Raw genomic sequence first — 24526 nt, forward strand, 5'->3', positions numbered from 1 at the left:
TTAGAAATGAATCAATAAGGAACGGCTTAGGGAGTCAACCCTTCGTAACCAAGTTGGAGAATCGGCAGCTGGGGTGGTTTGCAGAAGAAGTGATGAGGAGAAGATTAGGTGCTTGATGGAGACCAAATCTGAAGGCCGCAGACCAAGTTAGGGATATTTGGGCTACATCAGCACTTAAGCGAGGTCAGATAAAGTCATCTATCCGACGTTTGGGAAGTAATAGAGAAGAGTACGTTCGATGGTTAAAGGCCTAAGTTATCTTAAGATGCTGAAAGGCATAAGTGCTAAGACAATGAAGAAGAAGAAGAAGAAGAAATTTAAAGAATGCACGTTTATAAAAAAAATAACACTTTTTAAGACTAACATTAAAGTAGTCGGTAAAACCGTACGTATCAGCGAAGTGTGTCATTAAATTAAAGGGACTAAGGCTCCCTCCTAAAAACATTTTCAAAGAAATCTTTGGCCTTCATCGGTAGAAGCACAAATTTTCAAAGAAGCCGCTTGGAAACTTTTCTGAAAAACCCCACTCGGTATTAGAGCACCCATCTAGTTTTCTCGAATGCTGTACAAATGATAAATTTTCAGATAATATTGAAATTTTGCTTTAGTTGTGCGGATACGTAGTTCCCTTTTTCTTTTTCTAATTAAAAAAAGATATTGTCTCACTTCTATCCGGAATGTTAGTTATTTTCCTAATAAATATATTACTTATTTCACAAAATCCGCTATTTTCCTAATTTAACATTAAATTTCATGGCTAACTCCAAGATTTTATTGAGGGGATAGGGAATCGAAGATGTCAGAACAAATAGTTACCTATTTACATTTACCTATTAGCCCTCCATAACAAGACCCTAAATGAAGAAACGGGATCAATATTGTGACAGAACAAGAAGAGGAACTTAGAGAAAACTACTGAAATAATACCAGAATTAGAATTTTAAAATTCCTTGGAATAAAATAAAATTTAAATAAATTTAAATGCAAGCAGTTAACAATGAATTTTCTTTAAAGTGTAAACAATTCTAGAGTAGTTACTTGTGTATAGACATTAGGAATGTAACTGTTTTCTTTTTAAAAGAGAAACGGTTGCTCTTTAAAACTTAAATTAAGGAAAATCCCAACTGAATTAGGGTTTCCAGTTTTTCTCTCTTGTAAAGAAATCATTATATTGTTTTATTTAAATTAGGAAAACTTAAGCTGCGCCTGTCTCTTCCTCTGTAACTTACAAATTTAAACTGAAATTTATTTTTCATATCTCTTGTTCATTTTATAATTAATTAATTTCACGAGATATTTGTTAATAAATTTTTCTCTTAAAAAAAAAAAAGAAGGATTTAAAGGGTTTAATAAAACTGTCCGGTAGGGCCGTTGTATAAGGGTTGATTGTCAAAAACTGCACGAAAAGGCGTAACGTTGAAAAAACACCAAACTTTGATTTTAATACAATAACTATATTCGAATTTCCATGGAGCCCACTGCAGAGAAGAATTAAAGAGAAAAGTTGGCAAGTAATTATGTACGAAACATAGATGGATAAAATCAACGAAATTAAACAGTAGTTGAAGTGTTCGTCGACTGAGGACAAGAGTTCTCTTTGCAAAACTGTGTTGAAAAGTCTTGACCCACTAAATCCAACTGTGGGACTCTGAGGAAAAAATCTAACATTCAGCGAATCCATCTGATATGAATGTGAATTTAAATATTCAAATACTGTTATTTGTCAACGCGAAAGAAGCTAAAATATCATCTTATTTTTTATTTATTTTTTTTTTTTTACAGACGTAAAACTTCGTGAATTTCCACAACAACTTTGCAGTCGCATCCTAATTATCCTGCACAATACATCCTGTCAATCCTGTACGTCAGTTTAGCCGACAACTGTGCTCGCGACTTCCTAAACATCAAGCTCTGAAAGCCAGAGAAATCAGTGCCCAATTGTGACATACTTATCACAACTAACAGATGGTACAAATATGATCTCCCCAATTTTTAAATAATTAAAAAATATTTTTGAATTATCATCTTTATTACTTGCTTTTCTTTCGCATGCGAGTTCATTAATCAAAAGTTTGCATGAATATTTCTTAATGAATGCCAAATTAATTTTTTATTTGTGAGAATCTTATGTTCTAATTTCAATGGGAATACTTTTCGAATTAAGCGACTACTTTGATGAATGTCCATTGGTTTCTTTGTTCAGACTATCAACTATAGAAAAAAGCAAGACCCTCCAACTTTAAGTGAAGATATATGTACTTCCTTTCAATATTGTTTCTCTACTAAAAAATAAGGTGTACTCTAGATTTGGTGGAAATCTGAGCACTGCAGAGGAAAATTCAGTCGAACAAAGAACTCAGTCTAGAATCTGCCTTGAACAATCTAGAATAATCTAGCCACAAATCAGCTTTCAACGATTCAATATAAATTGGTCCCTTGTTCGTGTTTAATAATTAAGCTAAAATCTTTACCATTCACTTAAAGAAGACCATAGTTATTCTTCATTAACTTTGTAACTTCTCTTAACTTAGTAAGTAAAGAGTAATGGCCAATTCTTCTGGTGCAGCTAAGCGTCCTAAATACCAAATTAGGGTCTCTTGGACGGAGGGCGAAAGTACGAACATTACTGTTAATATTTCACTATTTATACAAACTAGCTACACTCGGAATTCGAAATGGAGATCGCCCTCTAACAGAATTCACGCTTCATAACCAGTACACCAATCCGCTTCATCTGGTTGATGTTATTCATCTGTATAATATAATGAGTGAATTTAATCATTCTTTTTCCAATTTTATAATCTATCTTAAGATTTCACCTCGTTTCTTCTACCTCTATAACCGTCACGCCCAAGATAGAGTGAGATACACAAGGGAGTAGAAATAAAGTAGATTTACTAAGTGAATAAGTAAGCAATTTAAGATAGTTACTTTGAAGTTTAAATTAATGGTATCCAGAATGGAACGTAACAAGTTTGAAGAGACTGTAGACTTTTGTTAGCTATATCCGCCATTATTAGGAGCCCTAGATACTATAATACTGTAGTATTATACACGTAGTATGTTTTACAGTGTGGTTATATCACTACCATTTTGGCTTGAAGCCCATTTTACAGTTTGGCCCAAAGTTTGCTTATCCAACACCTCGTCAACTATATTATGCACATCTACAAACACACACATACACAAATATTCAGTCGACTGATCAACGTAAACATAAGACTGTTATAAGGCTTTCCTTTGCTAAATTTGTTTATTTAATACAATAAAGATTACTTAGCCCTCTTAGTATAAAATAATAATGCGCTAAATATTTAAGTACAGCTAGAAAAGGCGCTTCAAATAATGAGTCAAATATTTTAATTACCTTTCCAAATTATATGAATTACTCAGTAATACTAATAAAGATACAATAACGACCAAAAGTTTCCTTAATAGACTGTAATAAACATTTAAAACCATTATAGCATCCCATTTACTTTGGACCAGAACCATACTGTGCAACTTCTCCATTTCTATGGGCGGTAAAGGGAAGTATCATTTTCAAGATCGTTGAACCTCAACGATTAGTTGGGGCTCCCATATGTGGTAAAATGAAGTTAATCCAGTCAACTTCCAAAAACCTTCTTAATCCATTCAAGATATTCGTTTCCGGTTTTTCTGTACCTTCTAGGATTATTAGAATTCCACGGCATATTCTCACATTAGTAGATTTCGAGTAGCTAACAAAAATGGTCGTAGACTTCAGCAGAGCTACTTAACAATATTAAATAGATAGATAGATCCCTACTATTTTAATCATATATATATTACCGTGATACACCGAAAGAATGAATTTCAAGATTCATTTGGTGCATTTGAACAGAACAGAATAAATTTTTATTAAAATAAATATGTACAAAAAATAAATATACAAAACATTGTAACCTCCATAACAAGTGAGGATAACAAAAAAGGTTAAGGTCTAGGATAAGAATGCATGGAAAAAGAGGAAAAACCTGCAGCTAGTATAGAATGTTAGAGAGTATGTGTTTTTATTGTTTTGTGCCTGTTGGGAATAGAAGGATCGTAGGAGGCTATGACAGCGGCAGAGTGGATTAGGATGACAGTCTAGGATGGAAAGAAGTTTCAGCAGACGATTATGGATATAGGAGTGTAAGAGGGATAATGGATGCAAGTCTCGTGGAGTGAATCAATTTTAGTGCGTCGAGGATAGTCTGAGAAATTTCTTCAGTGTTATCTGAAGTTGCTTGATGTTGCTACTACAAGTCAGGCTCCAGGCGGATCAGGCGTTGAGCATCATCGGTCTAGCAACCACTTTGTAAAGGAGGAGTTTGTTAGTCACAGTCATTTTGGAGTCACGTGAGAGTAGAGGAAATAATAGTCTTGTAGTCAGATTGCCTGAGTTTACTTTGTCCTGAACGTGTGTAGTGAAAGTCAGTTTGTTGTCCAAAGTTAAGCCTAGGTACTTAAAGTGGGTAGTTGCATTTGAGATTCACACAGTCGCTTGGTGTATGCCCAAAATATTTGGTTTAAGTTGTTGCAATATTCAACCACATAATTAAGTTTATTGTTGGTATTAATTTCTTTTCTAATTCAGAATTTACTGTTCGTTTTAAGTTCAAAGTTGACATGTGCTGCGCTTAGTCCTATTTTGACATATACCTTATGCTTTAATAATAAAGTATGATTTAAAAAGGTAACAAAGGTATTTTCATTGAACACTCACTGTCAGTGGTATGGTGAATGAATCAGAAATAAGGATATTTAGCAAATATTTCGGACATACTCCAAGATTCAGATTAGATTCAGCTAGAGCGGCCTCAAGGCCTACGCCACTGCGACCCCATTGGATCTATTGTGGCTCCTCCCACTCTAAAGCTCACCCTCCAGACCTGTCCTTTTGATCAGACTCTTATTTCTGGAGAGCGACTCCTGAGTAAAACTCACAGACCTTGTTTTTTTTCCTCCCTCCTCGAGAAGTAACATCCTTAGCTCCAGGACAAGCCCCTCACACTGACACAACACGTGCAGTGCCGTTTCCTCCTCCCCTTTCTGACAGAACCTACAAAGGCTAGCCATCTGCCAGGCCCATGCGATGCATGTGTTTACTGAGCCTGCAGTGGCCCAGTTAATAGGCCTACAATTATCCTTATAGCAGCCATAGCCCCACGGCTTTGACGGTTTAAATACTCCAAGCGACTATGTGAATCTCAACTTTCACCGAGTGAATCTTGGACATTCACCAATTGCGGTCTTTCACAGTGACAAATACATTATAAATATACCTGTTAGGAATATCTAGGAAACTAATAGCAACTATAGCAGACTTCTGCAAGACCATTAATACAATACATCACTTAGATTTCATTTTATAGACACATTAAATGCAGACCAACGACCATAATAATATCAACAGTCATATCTGTTTGCCAGGACATATTAAACTAAATCCTCTCCCTTAAAGGATAATCAGCAATATTTGGAAATGGACTAGACTAAAACCCACAAGATTAAATGGGAACTTGTTAAATGAAAGAATCTTTAGACACAGCATTTTTTTGGATAAAAGATTTTTAGGCTAAAAAAAATTTAATATGAATATATAAATAAGTATCGTTGAAGCAGCATTAAAATACTTTTTGTAAAACAATAGAAGAACAGATTAATACCGTGCATTATATTATTTTTCCTGCAGTTAACAAGCGTGTTACACGGTGTCAACAAATAGGCGGGAAAATTGTACATGTTGGAGACATAATTCAAATGCAGACTCCGCATTGATGATTAAAAGCCCGACCGACTATTATGTAAGCATTAATTTGTAGCCGCTTGCATAACTCTGTAGATCGTCTCTTCAATTATTGTTCTATGAAAGATTCCTTGTTTTAAGTTTTTATTTATCTAATCTACTGTGCCTTTGGTTAGTTAGTACAATCGATCTATTTTCATCCTTTTTTGTTTCTTTATTTTTTTTAAGGAGAAACAATTTATTATTTTATTTTTTAGTTGCGCTTTTTTAGTTTCGTCCTTCAATAATAAAGCTTCATGCTTTGGCATCCTTCCAGCAGTGAATTTTCCCCGTGGTCACTTTGTTAGGAGGAAAACGCATAAGATGTAATCTTGTTTTCACTTTATTTTAATACTTTAAGAACTTTAATTTGATAAAAACACTTTTCACTGTAAATATCTTTACTATTTTGATACTCTAAACTATCAAAAACCAGTTCGAAACCACTCGAACCTTATATTGCAAACAACTAACTATGACTTGATCAAAAAACTTATCTAAAGCTTTGTTGGGAAGTCCAACCCACCACAACTAAGATAGTATACGCCTCTTTCTTCAATCTCCCAGTGTCTAGTAGATGTTTAGCTTTGAAATCTTCAAATTCTCCAGCTAACCTTCCACCATTAACGCACGCCAAAACCTATTTCTTATTCCTCTGACCACTCTTTATAAAAGAACCGCCTAGTGGGCCAGTACAAGAACCTCATAAGCTAGCCACAGATTGGATTTGTTCTATGCAAATATTTTAACAATCTTGCTCATTCTATTTTTCAAAACCGGGTCCAGATATAGAGCTCCACAACTCTAGGTTTCCTAGTATTGTTTTATTATTTTTTTTAAGTTCAAAAATTAGATAATTGAAAGGTTTGAAGGGTTAAAGCCCAAGTAGGGCTCAGAACAATAGAAGCTGCCCGGTATCAGAGTATGCCAGACCATCGCCAACACCGGGACACCCAATCGCATTCAGGGAATTGCATTCACTCCCTGAGGATTCATTCTTACACTCTCTTCACGACCTTACTCTACTCGTCATTGAGTTTTGCCAATTCTTTAAGAAATAGTTTATATTTAGTTTACCCTAGTTAGCTACTAATAATTCACGCTCGTTCCTAAGTTAGTGTTAATGCTAGCCATTATACTCTTAGTCAGTAATATTATCTTTTATTCTATTCAGCCCTTCAGCCTCCCTAATCAGGTCCCTAACATATCTATAAATTAATATAAGTAGCTATACATATTCTCCTTTTCGTGGACTCATTGTGGAGAGAGGAAGGAATATAAGGCGCTGGAAATTCCAGACTGTTGTTCCTTTCTCTCTCCCCTAGTCCAATCCAATGCTTGATGCGAATCGTGCTGAAGGATATATGGCAAAGGGATAATTGTGACGAAAATGAGGCACCATACCTCTCCTAAAAGAAGCATTTCCGGATAAACTCTCTCTTGGGGGGAAAAAAGGGGGGATTAACTCCTTTCAGTTTGCGATTGAATATCTCAATCTGCCGTTTTCTCGATCCATAGCTCTCGAAAAAGCTTGGATGATAACCAGGATTGTAGATGTGTATAATCCTTCCAATAACCTCCCTAATCTTTGATTTGAGGCTAATTTTAGAATTCTGAGGAGAGCATTGTGTGGACACAAGTGAGATCAAGATCAAATTTTTAGAGAATTAAATTACTTAAATCGCGGTAAGAAAAAAAATCATGTTCCTTCATTATTTGTTCAAAGTGGTCCCTTAAAACTTGTTTAAAGTATCACGTAATGTAAATTTGCTTACATATTTATTAATGAACTACTTGGGATAAATTAATTCATGATAAACAAGCCTTGTACTTCTACTTGAACTTTCTCAGCTCGGAGAAGTGACCTTTAACAAGATTAAAGTTTTAATTAAAATTTTCTTATTCGTTCATTCAGTAATTATAAATAAATTTATTTCAAATTAATTATTCATTTTTGACGGAGCAAAAATTGCAAACAAGTTTTTAAAAGAATTTAACAATATATTGGCACCAGTATCCATATAAAAAGGTAATTTACGCAATTACTTTTACTTGAAACTAATAATGAGAGTGAAAAAAGCACATGACTACTTTGAACAAGCTTAGAGTAAACAGCCCGCAGAACCCCACTAATATCCATGTTCTCTCAAAAAAAGCTCCAATCCAAAATGGATCGGTCAAGGAAACTTTAGCAAAAGTCTCAAGAAAATTGCAAAAAGCTGTAAAAAGCTATTATTCTCCACGTTTGTTACTCATACAGGTATGTTTTACTATTGGCTGATTCTGTTTGGACACCTATTGACGTGTCTACATTTAAAAAGCTGTGAACATAGAAAAACAGCTAACACAGATCCTACGAGGGTCGTTTGAAAAGTCCGTGCAAAGTCAGAGAGATAGCACCACTGGCGCGTATCGAGGTTATGTTTAGTTAGTAGCATCTCTTGGAAGAACACACACCAAGTTTCAGCCAGATCGGTCTATTTCTTTGTGTTTGGCATTCGTTTGAATCGAGGAAGTCGAGTGATTTTCAAAAAAATGGACGTAAAAGAATTTCGTGTGTTGATTAAACACTACTTTATGAAAGGCAAAACGCTTCAGGAGACTAAAGAGAAGCTTGATAAACATTATGGTGACTCTGCACCTTCGATTAGAACAGTTTATAAGTGGTTTCAAAATTTTCGGAGTGGCCATATGGGCACAAGTGACGCTGAACGTTCTGGACGCCCTTTTGAGGTCACTACTCCAGAAATCATTGATAAAATCCATGATATGGTGATGGATGACAGAAGAGTGAAGGTGCGTGAGATTGCTAGTGCTGTGGGCATCTCGAATGAACGGGTATATAATATTTTGCATCAACATTTGGACATGACAAAGCTATCCGCAAGATGGGTGCCGCGATTGCTCACGCTTGACCAAAAACGAAATCGTGTGAAGTGTTGCAAGGACGGTTTGCAGCTGTTCCAGAAGAATCCGCAGGACTTTAAGCGTCGTTTCGTCACTGTGGATGAAACATGGATACATCACTACACTCCTGAGACCAATGAACAATCTAAACAATGGGTTACCAAGGGGGAATCTGCGCCAAAAAAGGAGAAGACCGTTCCTTCGGCCGGAAAGATTATGGCGACTGTCTTTTGGGATTCGCAAGGAATAATCCTCATCGACTATCTGGAAAAGGGTAAAACTATTATAGGTGCATATTATTCATCGTTATTGGACCGCTTGAAAACCGAGCTGCAAGAAAAACGCCCACGATTGGCCCACAAAAAAGTCCTTTTCCATCACGACAACGCACCAGCTCACACCTCAGCAGTTGTGGTCGCAAAATTAATGGAAATAGGGTTCCAACTCGTTTTACATCCCCCCTATTCTCCAGACTTGGCTCCCTCGGACTACTATTTGTTCCCCAATATGAAGAAATGGCTGGCGGGAAAAAGATTTTATTCAAAAGAGGAGGTGATTGCAGAAACGAATGGCTATTTTTCAGACTTGGACAAATTCTATTATTCGGAAGGGATCAACAAACTAGAGCAGCGTTGGACGAAGTGTATAAGCCTAAAAGGAGACTATGTTGAAAAATAAAAAAGGTTTACGCCAAAAAATTAAGTAGTTTTTATTTTTGCACGGACTTTTCAAACGACCCTCGTACATACTAGTCTTAAAAGACAAGCCATGACAAAACGTGCTAAACTGCTTTACCTTGACGAAAATCTAGTCTAGACTATCGACGTAACTAAGAATACTAATATACAACTCTGAATTCAAACCAGTGTAGACCTCAGACTAGAATTCAGGGACTCTGCGAAACAGATAAACATATGAACAAATACTACGACAAATGATGAACAGTTCTACGTTACAAAACAACACCAATCTCGATATTTCTTTCGTAAAGGAAGTAAAAATACCGGAAATATCATACTACACTCTCTCATTGCCCTAATCCTTCCGTATTGTCTCTCTCTCTCTTCTCGCCTACTATTCCTGAAAATCGTACACGCCGACTGAAGCGCCAGAAGCTCCAAGATTTCCTTCGGCAGTGACTAACAAAATGGAGAGAGAGCTACGAACGGGTAATTTCTCTTCTCCACCTACTCCCGTCCAATAGATTCCACTGTTCATCTTATTTCAGCCGTCAGAAATTTCCGGCAAAATATTGAAAACAACTAAATTCTCTCTCTGGTCCATAATCTGCCTGATATATATCTTGACATCTCACTCCAAATTAAAAAAAAATAGCAAAACTATCATCCGACTAATTTTTCTTGTTATTAAACTGTTTCTTATGATTTTGGATGTTTTCTTTTATTCCTCCCCTCCGTTAAAAAATATTTCTTAGTTGCCGTTAATGCATGCCTATGATACAAATATTTATTAGGATTATTATTAATATAATGTTATACAAATAAAATCATGTATTTATCCATTAGTTATTAACCTTTTTTATTACTTTTTGAAGGCAGACATTTATAAGCTTTAAAAAAAAATGCCCACTACAAAGCGAACTGAGATTTTTACTTCTAATTTGATAGGAAATCTAATTAATTACAATCAGCTGATAGCGCATCCTTTATAAAATCAGCTTTAACTATGGAAATGCAATAAATCTTCCAGGTGATGCTGTTTAAACCGTTGAATAGAGGGGGGAACAGTTTGTTAATTAATTCCTTTTGATTGGGCATTAATTAATGGTGACATAATTTAGGGTAATTTAAACTAGAATTTACTGAAAGGTAAATTATTAATTAGATTTTTATTAGAACAAAAACAAAAAAAGACTGTGCGTTACTTTTTCTTAAAATCTAACACCGCTACTTTAAAAAAATGGTTAACTTATTTAATAATATAACGAAATAGAGAAAATTAACGAAGTTAAATAATAGAAGTGAATTTCAAAGCTATTTTTTCTTTGGCTCTCTTAATCTCAAATACAAAAAAAAAAAAAGTCAGCGTTTTGAAAAGGTAAAAAAATTAAAATAATATATACTTCTGCAGTGAAAAATAAAGATCAAAACACTGTTCATTTTCAATATTATATATTCACATGGATATATACATACATATTTATATATGTAGCTCTCCAAATATATAAATGTTACCGCTATACAGGGGATGACAACATCGATTGTATTAACCAATCACATGACACCTTACTCACATTGTGTCGTGTCAATTTGCAGGGATGATGTACAGCAAATATTTGATATTTTTCCTTTTCATTCTTATTCAATATTTGTAAATAATTATTTTTCACCTAAATTTTGTTTTCGCTGACTAGGTGAGGCCGGCAATTCGATCATGTCGACATTTTTAAAAATCGACTTTTTTTCTGTACGTTTTTCCGATAAGAAATGGTCATTTATAAGATCACAATTCTGTACTTTTACAAGAATTCTTGTTGTTACTGTAAGTGAAAATGAAAATTTATTTCTTTAAAACAATAATTTCTAGAATACAGTTTTTCTCCAAGTTTTCCTCAAGAGTCTATACCATCTGTGTTAAGAAAAGCTATGATTTTTTCAAGAAAATTTGAGAATTATTAATAGACAAGAAAAAAAACAATTCGCTGTTCACTTTTTAAATGATCAACCTTTACATGGGACGTTTTTAATTTAGACTCTGATTAGAAATGTTAACATCCTGGAATGTTAAGTCGTTGATTTTAAATATTTGGGAGTAAAAATTAATGAAGAAGGCCGAATCCAGGGAGAAATTAATTCACGGAATAGTGGCTACGGCAGGTAGAATGTTCAATGCCCTTAAGAAAGGATTTATTACTAAAAGGGAAGGGCACAAAAATAACGGTTTTTAAAAATACCTATCTCCCAATATTAACCTACGGCAGTATAAGGTCTTTCTGGTCTGGGTACCTGGTCATTCAGGACATAAAGGAAACGAAGCGGCAGATTTATTGGCCCGGGAAGGCTCTGCGGGACGCTTCGTAGGCCCGGAGCCCTGTTTTGGGGTTCCGAAGTGTGTTAAGGCTGCGACCATTAACTTATGGGTGCAGAGTAGGTCTCAGGAGTGGTGGCTTGCCACCACTGGGCAGAGACAGGCGAAGGAGTTTATTAAAGGCTATTCGCCGAGGCTGACTGCAGAATTAATCCGTCAAGGCCGTGGGGCTATAAGGATGATTGTAGGCCTATTAACTGGCCACTGTAGGCTCAGGAAACACATGCATCGCATGGGCCTGGCAGATGATAGCCTATGTAGGTTCTGTCAGGAAGAGGAGGAAACGGCACTGCACGTGTTGTGTCAGTGTGAGGGGCTCGTGTGGCTAAGGATGTTACTTCTCGGGGAGGAAAAGCCAAGGCCTGTGAGCTTTACCCAAGAGTCGCTCTCCAGCATTAAGAGTCTGATTAAAAGGACAGGTCTGGAGAGTGAACTTTAAAGTGAGGGGAGCCACAATAGATCCAAAGGGGTCGCAGTGGCGTAGGCCTTGAGGCCACCCTAGTCTAATCTAATCTAATCTAACCTACGGCAGCGAATCGTGGGCTCTAACTTCCTTAAACACAGCAGTCAGGTACAAGCAGCTGAAATGCGATTCCTCCGAAAAATAGAGGGAAAGACGAGATAGAGATAGAATAAGAAATTCTACAATAAGGTCTAATCTCGATGTCAGGCCGGTGAAAGAGCTGCTGAGAGAACACCAGGCTAAGATGGTTTGTGGATGGACACAAGCCGGTATAGCAAGACTCTGTTATGAGGGTCAAAGATGCCAGGGTCAAAGAGGCAGGGGCAGACCGCGCACAACATGGGAAGGGATAGTGAGAGAGGATTTCAGAAAGAGGAACTTGGATTGGAGAAGAAATAGAAATTTGAGTGAGGATAGAAAAAGAAAAAAAAATTATTATTCTGGGACAGTTGTCCCCTAAGAATAAATACATGCCTTAATAGTTTGGCCTGCGATTAAAAGAAAATAAATAAATAAGTATTTACAAAAAGTGAAAATAAAAATAACAGCAGAAATTAAGGAAATAAATTAAAACAATTAGAATTTCGGAGGAAGCTGGATAGAAAGGAGATAACTGAATAGACGGGATTTAAAGATAGATAGGGTAGGAGCATGGCGGACAGATGATGGTAAGGAGTTCCAGAGAGAGAGGTAGCACGTATTAGGAAGGATTTGTCAAAGGATGAGGTTCGGTGAGAGGGAATATAGAGATCGGATGAGCGAGATCTAGTATTACGGGAATGGATGGAGGATTTAAACTTAAGGAGTTGAAAAATATAGGAAGGCCTTTGAGAATGGATGACTTGAAAAAGGAAAGAAGCCAAAAAATATTGGCGGCGATAGACAGGAAAAAGCCACTTCAACTCATCGTAGCAGTGCGAAATGCGAGAGTCTCTGGAAATGCTGAAAATAAATCTTATGAAGCAGTTCATGGAGGCGCTTGAGCTTAGCTTCAATATCACCAGAAAGAGCGGCCATACACTAAACAACCATAGTCGAAATGGGGGAATATAAGAGAGGAAACTAGGAGTTGCCGGGTCTTAATTGGAAAAAGGTGACGGGAACTATTAAACTGCTTAAGGATATGGATGGAACGACGAGAGATTTGGGAAACATGGTTTTTCCAAGAGAGGTTTTGATCAAAAGTGATATCAAGGTTTTTCACAGAGGAACAATATTTTATTGTTTATAGGGATAGCTGGAAAGTTTTATTGAAGGCACCTCGACACTGAAAGGTAAACGAGGATGGATTAAAAAGAAGAAGACTCTGATTAGATTTAATTCCTTCTAATGTGGAACAAATATGAAATCCAAATTGATAAGATCAAATAGAACTGAAAACTGTTGCGTTTTGTCTACTACGCCAGCCTATAACTCCAACCAAGTGGTTATTTTAGGGTTCAAAATTCACAGTTATTGTTAGAATTAAATTTGGGAATTTTTTTTGAATGAATAATAATTATTTTATTTTTTTTTTAGAACTAAGGTTACCTTAAAAGAATAAACTAAATAAACTAGATGCACTGCTCAACACAAACATATTTGAATGGTGCAATTCTCAAACCAGTTGGTAATTGTTTCCAAGTGCAAAGAATGCGGCAATGACTCAGTCATTTCCCAAGGTCAAGTAACTAAACTATAGTTATAACAGCAACTAAGGTATCAACATCATATCTTTGTTACCTCGTACAGCTGTTTCCAAAAAATTTAAATATTGCTTCGACTATTTCGCTCTTTTGTATTTTTTATTTTTTTTATTTACTCAGTGTAAATGGTGTTAAGTATTGTGTAAGTACTATTAATGTTGTAATCCGTTGTTACAGTTCTATAAAGTATATATTCATTTAAGCTTTCGTGTATAATTAAGCGTTTATTTCTGTTAGGGTTTTAAACGATATGATCTGTTTCGCAAATTAAAACGTAAAACGTTTAGTTGGTCTATTATATTGATTGGTCAAGTAATTGTAGCCATTCAACAACTGTTCGAATAATTAGTGATCTTTTTACTGCCATTTAAACTTAAATTTGTCTTATTTTAAATTATTCATTCAGAAATCAATATCTTGGATATTTTTTGTTTTCATGATATTGTTCAATTGTTTTTACTAAACATTTCTTATTTTATTTCCTCTTCCTACTTCGTTAGACGTAGTATTAAGATCGTATTCAATTCAATACTCTGGAATTACGATGTTGGCCAGGTTTTCTGATAAGAATAAGTAAATTGCGGTAAGAGAGAGAAAAAAAACCTGCGTTTTTACAAATTTCTGATACGTGCTTTCTCACCAATCCGCGAACCACGCAGTGTGCGGATCATATCCTACACAGGATCAACAATTGGTCCTCTCTCCTCTTTGCGTAGATTGCAATGAGGAGGAAGATTTCAAACATATAATAATGGATATGTCCACGTTATGTGGTAGAAAGGAAACGAATGTTTGACGACATATACAGGTATTTAGATGCACCATTTCGCTATGAAGACATAATATTCTCCACCAACATACGAGGGTCGTTTGAAAAGTCCGTGCAAAGTCAGAGAGATAGCACCACTGGCGCGTATCGAGGTTATGTTTAGTTAGTAGCATCTCTTGGAAGAACACACACCAAGTTTCAGCCAGATCGGTCTATTTCTTTGTGTTTGGCATTCGTTTGAATCGAGGAAGTCGAGTGATTTTCAAAAAATGGACGAAAAAGAATTTCGTGTGTTGATTAAACACTACTTTATGAAAGGCAAAACGCCTCAGGAGACTAAAGAGAAGCTTGATAAACATTATGGTGCCTCTGCACCTTCGATTAGAACAGTTTATAAGTGGTTTCAAAATTTTCGGAGTGGCCATATGGGCAAAAAGTGACGCTGAACGTTCTGGACGCCCTGTTGAGGTTACAACTCCAGAAATCATTGATAAAATCTATGATATGGTGATGGATGGCAGAAGAGTGGAAGGTGCGTGAGATTGCTAGTGCTGTGGGGCATCTCGAATGAACGGGTACATAATATTTTGCATCAACATTTGGACCATGACAAAGCTATCCGCAAGATGGGTGCCGCGATTGCTCACGCTTGACCAAAAACGAAATCGTGTGAAGTGTTGCAAGGACGGTTTGCAGCTGTTCCAGAAGAATCCGCAGGACTTTAAGCGTCGTTTCGTCACTGTGGATGAAACATGGATACATCACTACACTCCTGAGTCCAAAGAACAATCTAAACAATGGGTATTTTAATTTCGGTTAAGCTATAAGGATGGCAGGAATATAGAGTAGCGATCCATCCATTAGTTGTAAGTTTGTAGGTAAATAGTTGTATATAGTAGAGGGATGAATGTGTGAAGCGAATGTATTTACAAGTAAGAATGGAGAGTGAGTGATATCCTAGTGATAAGCACCTAGACGATGCTGGCTGTATGGCGGAAGCCAATGCCAAAAAAAAATCATTACACAGCTAAAATTTTGATTATTTTTTTGATTATAATTGTGACCTAATTAAAGATTACCGTTTGAATAAATTTTAGTGATTTACACTAAAGAAAAGAAGACAAAAAATAATAGACGAAAGAAAAACAGTTGGTATTTTTACCGAATCGAAAGAAAAAGCGGGACAAAGTTTAACTAAAAAAATTGAAGCTAATTCTCCACAAATAACAGGGAAGCTGTCAAAGCCAACGTTGTTCATACTGGATGTTGACGTCATAACCTTCGTGACGTAGGAATATAAAAGAAAAAAAAACCTTAGCTATTGAACAATTCATTGACAATCATTATTAACATTTATAAGTAGCGGTCCCAATTTATGTTTAAAAAACAAAAATTCTCTCACGCCGTACCCATCTGACGTAACTGAATGTTTTTAGATCTAGCATATAGTTTTTAGTTTTAGCATTTAAAATTTCTTTACAGAAAGTGTTCTAGAAGTGAACAAAAATATTCTACAGTTCATTTCTCGAATTTATTAATAATTTTATATATGGAGGTTACAATTTTCACAACTTGGAGTGCCTACATGAAATAAGAATTACAAATAAATAAATAAAATACCGAACAAGGGAAAACTAGAAGCGTTATCTTCCATTGTGGATATTAGATGGTATAAATGCCAATATGATTGTAAATGCATAGCGCTGCAATGCGCCAATATTATCTACATTTGGGGGTAAACATAGATACACAGTTACCTCCAGGTGTATTGGATGAATTAGTCGCTACAAGGGAGGAAATAATGGTAATATCGATCATAAGAACTAAAGTATTTACAAATAAATACGGACATACCTTTCTAAAACTCAATTTGAATCAAAATCGCTTAATAATATGGCGGTTCAAATAAAGCGACTGTATATTGTCATTCTCATACTTCTACTAATTTAAATTTAATTAAAATTCTTTGGTACGAGCATAATGATTGGATGAAGGTTTATGAAGTTTGTATAGTCTTGGGAATATATCTTCTCTAATTGTTTGTCAATTCTTCTTTAATTAAATTCTTCTTTGAACTGTTCAAAAAAAAAAAGAAAGAAGAAGAGGTATTGAAGTGGTGTCAGATGATCAACTCTGTCTTTTCTTTTGAAATGTTTTTTTCGAGATTTCTGAACGTGAAAATAGATCTTGGAAATTTCTCTTAAAATCTCTCTTTTTAGTTTTGTAAGAGTTTTTAATTCAAAGTAATTGGAAAGGTGGAAAATTTACTGGAAAATGAAACTTGACTTTTAATTTAGATGCCCATGAAAAAGGAGCCCTTAAAAAAAAATTGTTTTAAAATATAAAATTAAAACAGTAAAAATTGGTTTCCCTTGAACTATTTATTATGAGCTTAACTAATTTAGGGAACAGCTGTAGGGATTTTCAATGATTTCTTAAAAGAAAACTTCAAATTATGGAAGAACACAAAAATCCAAAAATAACTTCATTTTAAATTAATATAAGATTATAAAAGAACAAAAACAATTTCTGGAATTCCATTTTCAGCAAAGTTTTTCTCGAAATCAATTAGATCTGGCTCGTTAGGAAAATTTACAGTCATAAACAAGGACATGCTCTTTGTTTTAAAGAAAATTTGGGAATTTTATCTTTTATAGAAAAAAAGAAAAAAAATTGTCAAAGTTGGGTGTTTTTCAACGTTACGCTTTTTCGTGCAGTTTTTACAGTCGATCAACCCCTTATACAACTGTCCTACCGGACGGTTTTGATTAGATTAGAGTAGAACATGGGGAGCGTTCTGTTCCCCTGGCGCTACAACTAAAGAGGATTATTGTGCCGAACCAGTGGCTAAAAGATAACAACACTGTAGGAAACGAGAGATGTTTTCTAGGCCTGCAGTGCCTTAAAAAGGTGTAAGGCCAATAATGTCGGTATGAAACATGTACGATAAGATGGACTTGCTAGTCACATTCTAGTTCTAAATAACCACTTCTTTGACCATTGCTTGTCCATTACCCAAGTACTGAAGGACCAATAACCCCCGAGTGGCCACCAAATTCAAGCAGCAGTCGTTCTAAAGTGAAACCTAATTCTTAGCCCTTGCAAACTTTTCGTGACACTTCCATAATCACGAAGATGAAGGGTGAACTTGGACACGTAGATTTCATTTGCTTACTTTAAGTGGGACTGAACTAGCTTCTAGTCTTACACCATATCTTTGGTGTTGCTCTCTCATGCGATCAAAAGAATTCGCGGATTCTTTGCTCGACCCTTCATACTCGTACATCTGAATCTCAAAAACTTTTATGGTAACTGGAAAAAAAAAGAAAGATAGAAGATTCATTAACCCTTTAAACACAATCTATACCATGCTGCAATGATGTTATTACAATTACAAAATTTTGTTTGATGAATCTTGTATTGGCTACGTTTCGGTTCAACATTTATTAAAAATCATTGATCTTTCATGATCTGAGAGCCCACTACAAAGCGATATTTTATTCGTATATTTTTTTGTTAATTCTCAATGTGTTTCATTTAAGTAAAGCAGAACGCTGCCGAAGTCAAATAAAGGAATGTACGATATGTCATATCCATCTAGACCAGTGATGGGCCTAGTACGGCCCGCGGGCCAACTCCGGCCCGCGAAAGTATTTAATCCGGCCCGCCGAAGGTCCATAGACATGGATAGTGTATGGCCCGCTATAATTACGTTTTGACGGCCGAGAAGTATAAAGTAGATTCTACTTAGTAGAATAATAGATGCACAACCTAAAGGTGAAGCTAAACTAGCCGCGTAGTTACACAAGTGTGTAATGCTGTAATGTTTTTATAATATTATGATTAAAAGCTTTAACACAAAATGCATTTTTTCTATAATTCTGGCCCTCCTCTAGAATTTCTTAAACTTTGTGGCCCCCCCATTAAAAAAGTTTGTCCACCACTGGGCTAGACATTTATATTAAAAAAAATCACAATTGCTTTAAAAATAATATTTATTTTTTAAATTAGATCCCTAATATTTATTTTATTTTTAATGTAAAATTAAAAAGCTTATCTTTTTTTTTTTTATTAACAAAGGGAATCACTTTAATTAATTATCCTTCTTCTCTCTCCTCCTCTTTTTTATCCTGATTTCTATTGCTTTTAAGTTAAATAATCTTTTTTGTTTTTATCTTTTTAATTATTTAAAACAATAATAACTATAATTGTTGTAGACTCCTTACTCAGTGTTCTTTTATTTTACAAAAAAAAGAGTCTAATGTGAATTCACTTTCTCTTAACGCTGTTTACATCATTACATTTTCCGGAGACTTAGAAATCCGTACCTAAGAATATGAAGTACACTTCCGGAACGATATTTCCCAATAGATGCTACTTTGGGCTCAGTAAAAAATCTCCGGACCAACCTGATTTCAAAAAGGGGCCACAAAATTTCTTTAAATGACTTTGATATGTCCAGTTCTAAACATAAGACAGGTAGAAAATGAGATGAATAGAGGCTGTTGATGTTAGAAAGGGAAAAAAAAACTACTTTAAATATGTGGCCCCGTTGGGGACGGCCAGATAAGGAAGGATCAGGAACTGTTCAGCCTTACAGGAGTAATGTGGATCTAATAAGGTTAATTAAGCTGGGAAAGTTAAGGAGTTTTTAACAGACTACGATGCTGTAGTTCAAGGAAGATTTAGTTATTGTGCTATAAGAATGAAAGAAAACGGTCAAGAAGATGTTAAAAAGAGGATATCCACGGAGTTTGCGAAGATTGGCGGGCCGAAATCAAGGTGGATTGATTGGTGGTAACCGTGGATCCATAAAAAACTGGATAGCTGCTAGATAGGGATCCCGTGGGCCCTTAATGACAAGGCACAATTTGGGTTTATGTGCCATTTTAGTTTTAAATTACAAAATAAGAAAACAATTATTTATAAATTTAAACTGTAATAAAATGATACTACGTAGAAACCAGCAAATAAGATGAATATTACCGTTGAATGTTTATTTGTATCCCTGACCGGTTTCGGGCCTTCATCCATCAGCAGAGGTAGATCGTTAAGTTTGGTGTAGAGAATTCAACTTCCAAAAAAACGTTGCGTAAATTTATATTTTTTATAAGCTAGCCCATTCAAGTTTCTTACCGTCACCCGTAAAATAGTTAAGCAATATTCTCTTTTAAGCAGAGAGAAAATAAAACGAAATTCTCTTCATATCAATTTTTTGTCCCCCCCCTTTAAAGTGGATTTATCAGGTTTTATCAAAGAAGCGAATAAGATGAAATAAGATAAAACATAAAGAAAAATTCTTGAATCTCGCGTTCATTTAGAGTTAGATCAGGTAAAGCTCTCGCTTCTTATTGGATACCCATCTAAAGAATATATGATATACCCATCTAATTTTGGCCTTTAGACAAGATCTATATTTCTTGTTCAATAAACAATCTCAATTGGGTCTTTCTTCCTTCTAAGATTTCTTCTCTACTCTTTCTAGTTTTCTTCAATTTTATTTCTGCATTTTCTAACAGTTATTCTAAGAAGCAAGTTTTTAGTAGTTTCAACTTAAATTGTTCACTTTTCTTTAGGTTTACGCTAATCATTTCTCCTACATATTTAATGTAATTTGTAGAAAAAATCTTAGGCGAGGAAATGTCTAGATCGGTGTAGATTGTATGGTTGGAGGCGTAAAAAGGAGCATTTACCAAGGTTCTTAGAATTCTTAGGATAGGAGTGTTATGAAATTCAAAGGAACTGGATCGTTTAGATGTCCAGTTACAGTTCGAATCCATATGACAACTCAGACTTCTCAGATATGTTAAATCCTAAGGAATGTTCTAACATCAGTAAAGGGCTTAATATATCTAGAACTTAGCACATCCCAAAAGTAACCGTGAAAATGTCAGCAATTTGGTCGCAAACTTTAGATCGTCTGATGTCAAAGTGTAAGAGTAAAAGAAGTAATCTTTTTTTTATACTTTTTAATTAATATTCCATTTTGAAAAATATACCTATTATTTAAAGATGAAATCACCAGTTCAAGGGCTAATCAGCTCGGAACCGTTGTGCCAATTGTGTCAGGAAGAGGAAAAAACGGCCTCTCACTTGTTGTTCGACTGCGTTGCAATCGAGTGGTTGCGCTATGATATCTTTGGAACTTTGAGACCAAAGGAGGTAGTAGCGCAAAAAGAACTAGTAGGGAAAGTCTTCAACCTTTTTGGAAGGGGAGTTTTCATCTATTAGAGTCGGGGCTTTTCTGGCTAAGGATGTTACTTCTCGGGGAGGAAAAAACCAAGGCCTATGAGCTTTACCCAAAAGTCCCTCTCCAGAATTAAGAGTCTGATCAAAAGGACAGGTCTGGAGGGTGAGTTTTAGAGTGAGGGGAGCCATAATAAATCTAAAGGGGTCGCAGAGGCGTAGGCCTTAAGGGCCGCCTTAGCTGAATCAAATCTAATCTAACTATTAGACTCAAAAATGGGAAAGCCCAATAAGTTTCTTGTGGCTGTGGTGCCGTAGGGCGTAGGTCCTGTCCCGCTTTTCTATTTTAGTCTACAGATGAAATCGATTGAAAAGCGTCAGAAAGAAAAGGGAAATTTGTGAAGCTAATTACAACTAGCCAAGTTATGCGTCAGATAAGTTGACGTTATACAACTAATTGAAAATAAAAGTGATTAAATTAAGTACTTAAATAAATAAAAAATGAAAAGGGAAAATGTTAGAATGATAAAATGGGTGTATTAATGTAGAATTAAAAAGGAGACGGACAGTGTAAGAGAGTGCTCGAGTAATACTAAAGCATAAACTGTTTTGAAGCTGACGGCGTTCAGAGAGGCCGGAGTTAAAGAGAACACGCATATCGATTGGGCGTCGCCTCCTTGTCGCTCTTGACCCCTGCTATATATTGCCGCCTCTTCCTCCACCTCCACTCTCTCTCCGACGGCGGCTAGTCCGCCGTTCTTCTCATCTAAACTGTGTCGGTTTCATGTTTCAATCAGCCACTCATTTCAACTTTATTGTATCAATTAAATTGGTGCTCCATTTTATTACTTCTTTATTTGTTGCTAATTTTTGTTTAATTTAAATTTAGAAGCACCAGCACACTGAACTTTAAACTGAATTGAAGTTTAACAGGAGTTATCGACTTCTTAAAAGACTATCAAGACCAACGATCTAATCTCTCTCTCTCTCACTTAATAACCACCCAACGACAGATTTACACTTCAATTCTAATTTCCACTTGAATGTACAGGTATTGAACTTTGGGGGTCAATGAATTCAATCTCTTCAGTTTAAAATTCTCAGCACACCATTGTTCCAAATCTATCATAGACTTAGAAATTCCATTTGTAGATCAGGTTGCCGGAGAACATGTTATCAAAACTTTCATCGGAACTTACATTCTCATTTCTATCCTTTTGTAAGCCATTTGACACCTTGTCATTATTCCAGATCATTCCTCTCTAGAGCAGTGGTTCCCAACCTTTTTTTCGGCCCGAACCCCTAAATAAATTTCACTCGAACCTCACACCCCCCTGAAATTTATATTTTGCTCAAGGATAAATATAACAAAAAAAAGAGTATAATAGTAACCCAAGACGTGAAATACAGTAAAAGCTCTTTATTCGCGGGGTATATGTTCCATAAATATGCCGCGAATACAGAAACCGTGAATACGGAATGGTAATTTATATGGGATTATAGGGGATACGTTCCTAGGTGACAAAATAAAAAAAAAAACAAATATATAAAAAAATCAATTTAATTGAAGTTTTTGAACATTTTGATTAATTATCTTAAGGCTTAGGCAATGGTTTGAAGAATTTTGTAATTTTCTCTTGCTTGGCAGTTTTTTAAAGCTTTTGTTTGCAGTCAAAGTTTGAACTTGCCACTACAACTACCATCAGGTTCTTTAAAATGAGCGTAAAGATACTTTGCCTTCTCCCGGACCATTGGACAACTCAGGGGCACCCTTTTTTGGTTGCGGTCTTCGATCCATAATGACAACGCCACTTCCAGTTTTTCTATTGCTGGATCACGAACAATTTTCGCTGACAGTGAAGTTGAAGCTACAGACGATCTTATTTTATCTTCGGATTTTTTTATCGATCGTACAGTTGATTCGTTGACATTGAATGAGCGTGATATGGATGCAAATGACTCTCCAAGGCGTAAGCGATCAAGCATTTCTATTTTCACTTTAAGCGGTATCACAGATTTTTTTCGTGTCGAAACTCGTTTCTCATTTTTTTTAGTTGACATTATAAATTAGAAAAATAGCGGTAGAGACGTGTTACTCGATCACAATTTTTGTAACGAATGTGAAAGACGAAACAATAAAACACGCAAAGCGGCTTTTACCATAGAACGGAAGAGCAACATTTAAAAATATACTTTATTCATTGAGTAATAAGGTTGCTTTCATTCTGTGCGTTTACATTCTCAAAAACACCGATCGCGGCGAAGGCGGCTTATGTCAAAGTACTCGGCGATATCATTTAACAACATACTTTAGGCAAAGTTGTAATAAGATCTATTTTACTTTTTTTATTAGTCCAAACCCAGTTGGATACCTATTGGAATCCTTTTATTATCATAGTGTAAATCCGCGAATATCCGCGAATATAGGAATTGGGTCGCATTTTTTTTAATCCGCGAATAGTGAAAACGCGAATGAAGGAAGCGCGAATAAGGAGCTTTTACTGTATACTCATAAAACGATTTCTTACAAGCTCAAAGGATATCTTAATCATGAGAAATAAAAATATGAAAAATATTTGAATAATTATATTATCCTATTATTCACCTGGACTTTTCTCGCACCCCCAGGTTCGGAACCCTTGCCCTAAGCGATTAAAACGCCAGTGGCCTCGCGATTTTCCCACTTCTGATGAAGAGAGTATTTAATCCTAGAGATTACCCAGAGAGTATTATCGCTTGAATAACTTCTCTCTTCAATTAGTCAGTTGCTGTACTGACACGATATTATTGACATTATAACTAATAGTGCCACTTTCAAAGTAAATAAATTTAGTAGCTAATAGTATTTAGTAAAAATGATAATAAATTTAGTAGTAGTTCAGGTGATTAGTAGAATCTTGACAATGATGACTATTCGATTCCCATTTTTGGAATTATTCTCTGATTGTTTAATGGACAGTTTCCAATATCTTCTATTTACCCTCGGGGTTTTCTGGGCTTATTGTATGGAAAAATAATATTGATTAAAAATTAATAAATCTGTTGTCTTGTTAGGATTTAAGTTAGAGAAATTTTGAGGGTTTACATTCCTACCTCGTCCCACTCTTGTAAGACTCTTGTCTCTAACACCCTTGTAAGAGACTCTCAGGAAAGGGAAATCTAACGGCCGACAACTGGATTCGAACTCATGATTTCCTTGTAGGAATCCAGAATGCTAAATGACTGAGCTGATCCTTTCCCCATTTTAATCATCATCATTTTAATCATCAACGGCTGTAAATATTGTTGTTTATATAAGCTAAAACATTTATTTACTTTGAATAGGGCGTAAAGTGATTAAATTTCTTACGAGTGCGGATTATTACGAGCTCGAACCGAAGATACCAGTAAAGATTGGAATGCTTAGCGGAAAACGCCGCAACTTTAAGCTGTAGTACTAGATAGATCGTAGCAAAGTTTTGTACAATGTAAGTTTGTTTTGTAATGTAAGTTTAGATCATGGCTACTGTAGATTTAGATCGAGACTGCTGTAGATTTAAATCAATACTATCTTCAAACGGTCACTTAATTAATAAAAATCGATAACCATATTTGTTTTTCCCCATTATCTTTCTGAAATCTCACTATAGTGGTTAGTTTTCTTTGATGCGAGGAGCATCAGTGGAGAACCTAAAGGA

At 35.5% G+C, this 24526-nt stretch overlaps 1 protein-coding gene and 1 long non-coding RNA gene across 2 annotated transcripts in view; both read left to right on the forward strand.

The window, feature by feature from the left end:
• The window catches only part of LOC141455911 (ribosomal protein S6 kinase alpha-5-like), a 423200-nt gene that overhangs the window by 13149 nt on the left and 385525 nt on the right, over nt 1–24526 (forward strand). The gene's annotated exons all lie outside the window — the stretch shown is intronic.
• Nucleotides 8879–23006, forward strand: LOC141455409 (uncharacterized). The gene is made up of 2 exons (XR_012459256.1): nt 8879–21174; nt 21207–23006. It is a non-coding gene; the product is annotated as an uncharacterized lncRNA (long non-coding RNA).

Source organism: Rhodnius prolixus, unplaced genomic scaffold (genome assembly GCF_049639745.1).
Source record: "Rhodnius prolixus isolate KJV_2025 unplaced genomic scaffold, Rpr scaffold_4, whole genome shotgun sequence".
NCBI lineage: Eukaryota > Metazoa > Arthropoda > Insecta > Hemiptera > Reduviidae > Rhodnius > Rhodnius prolixus.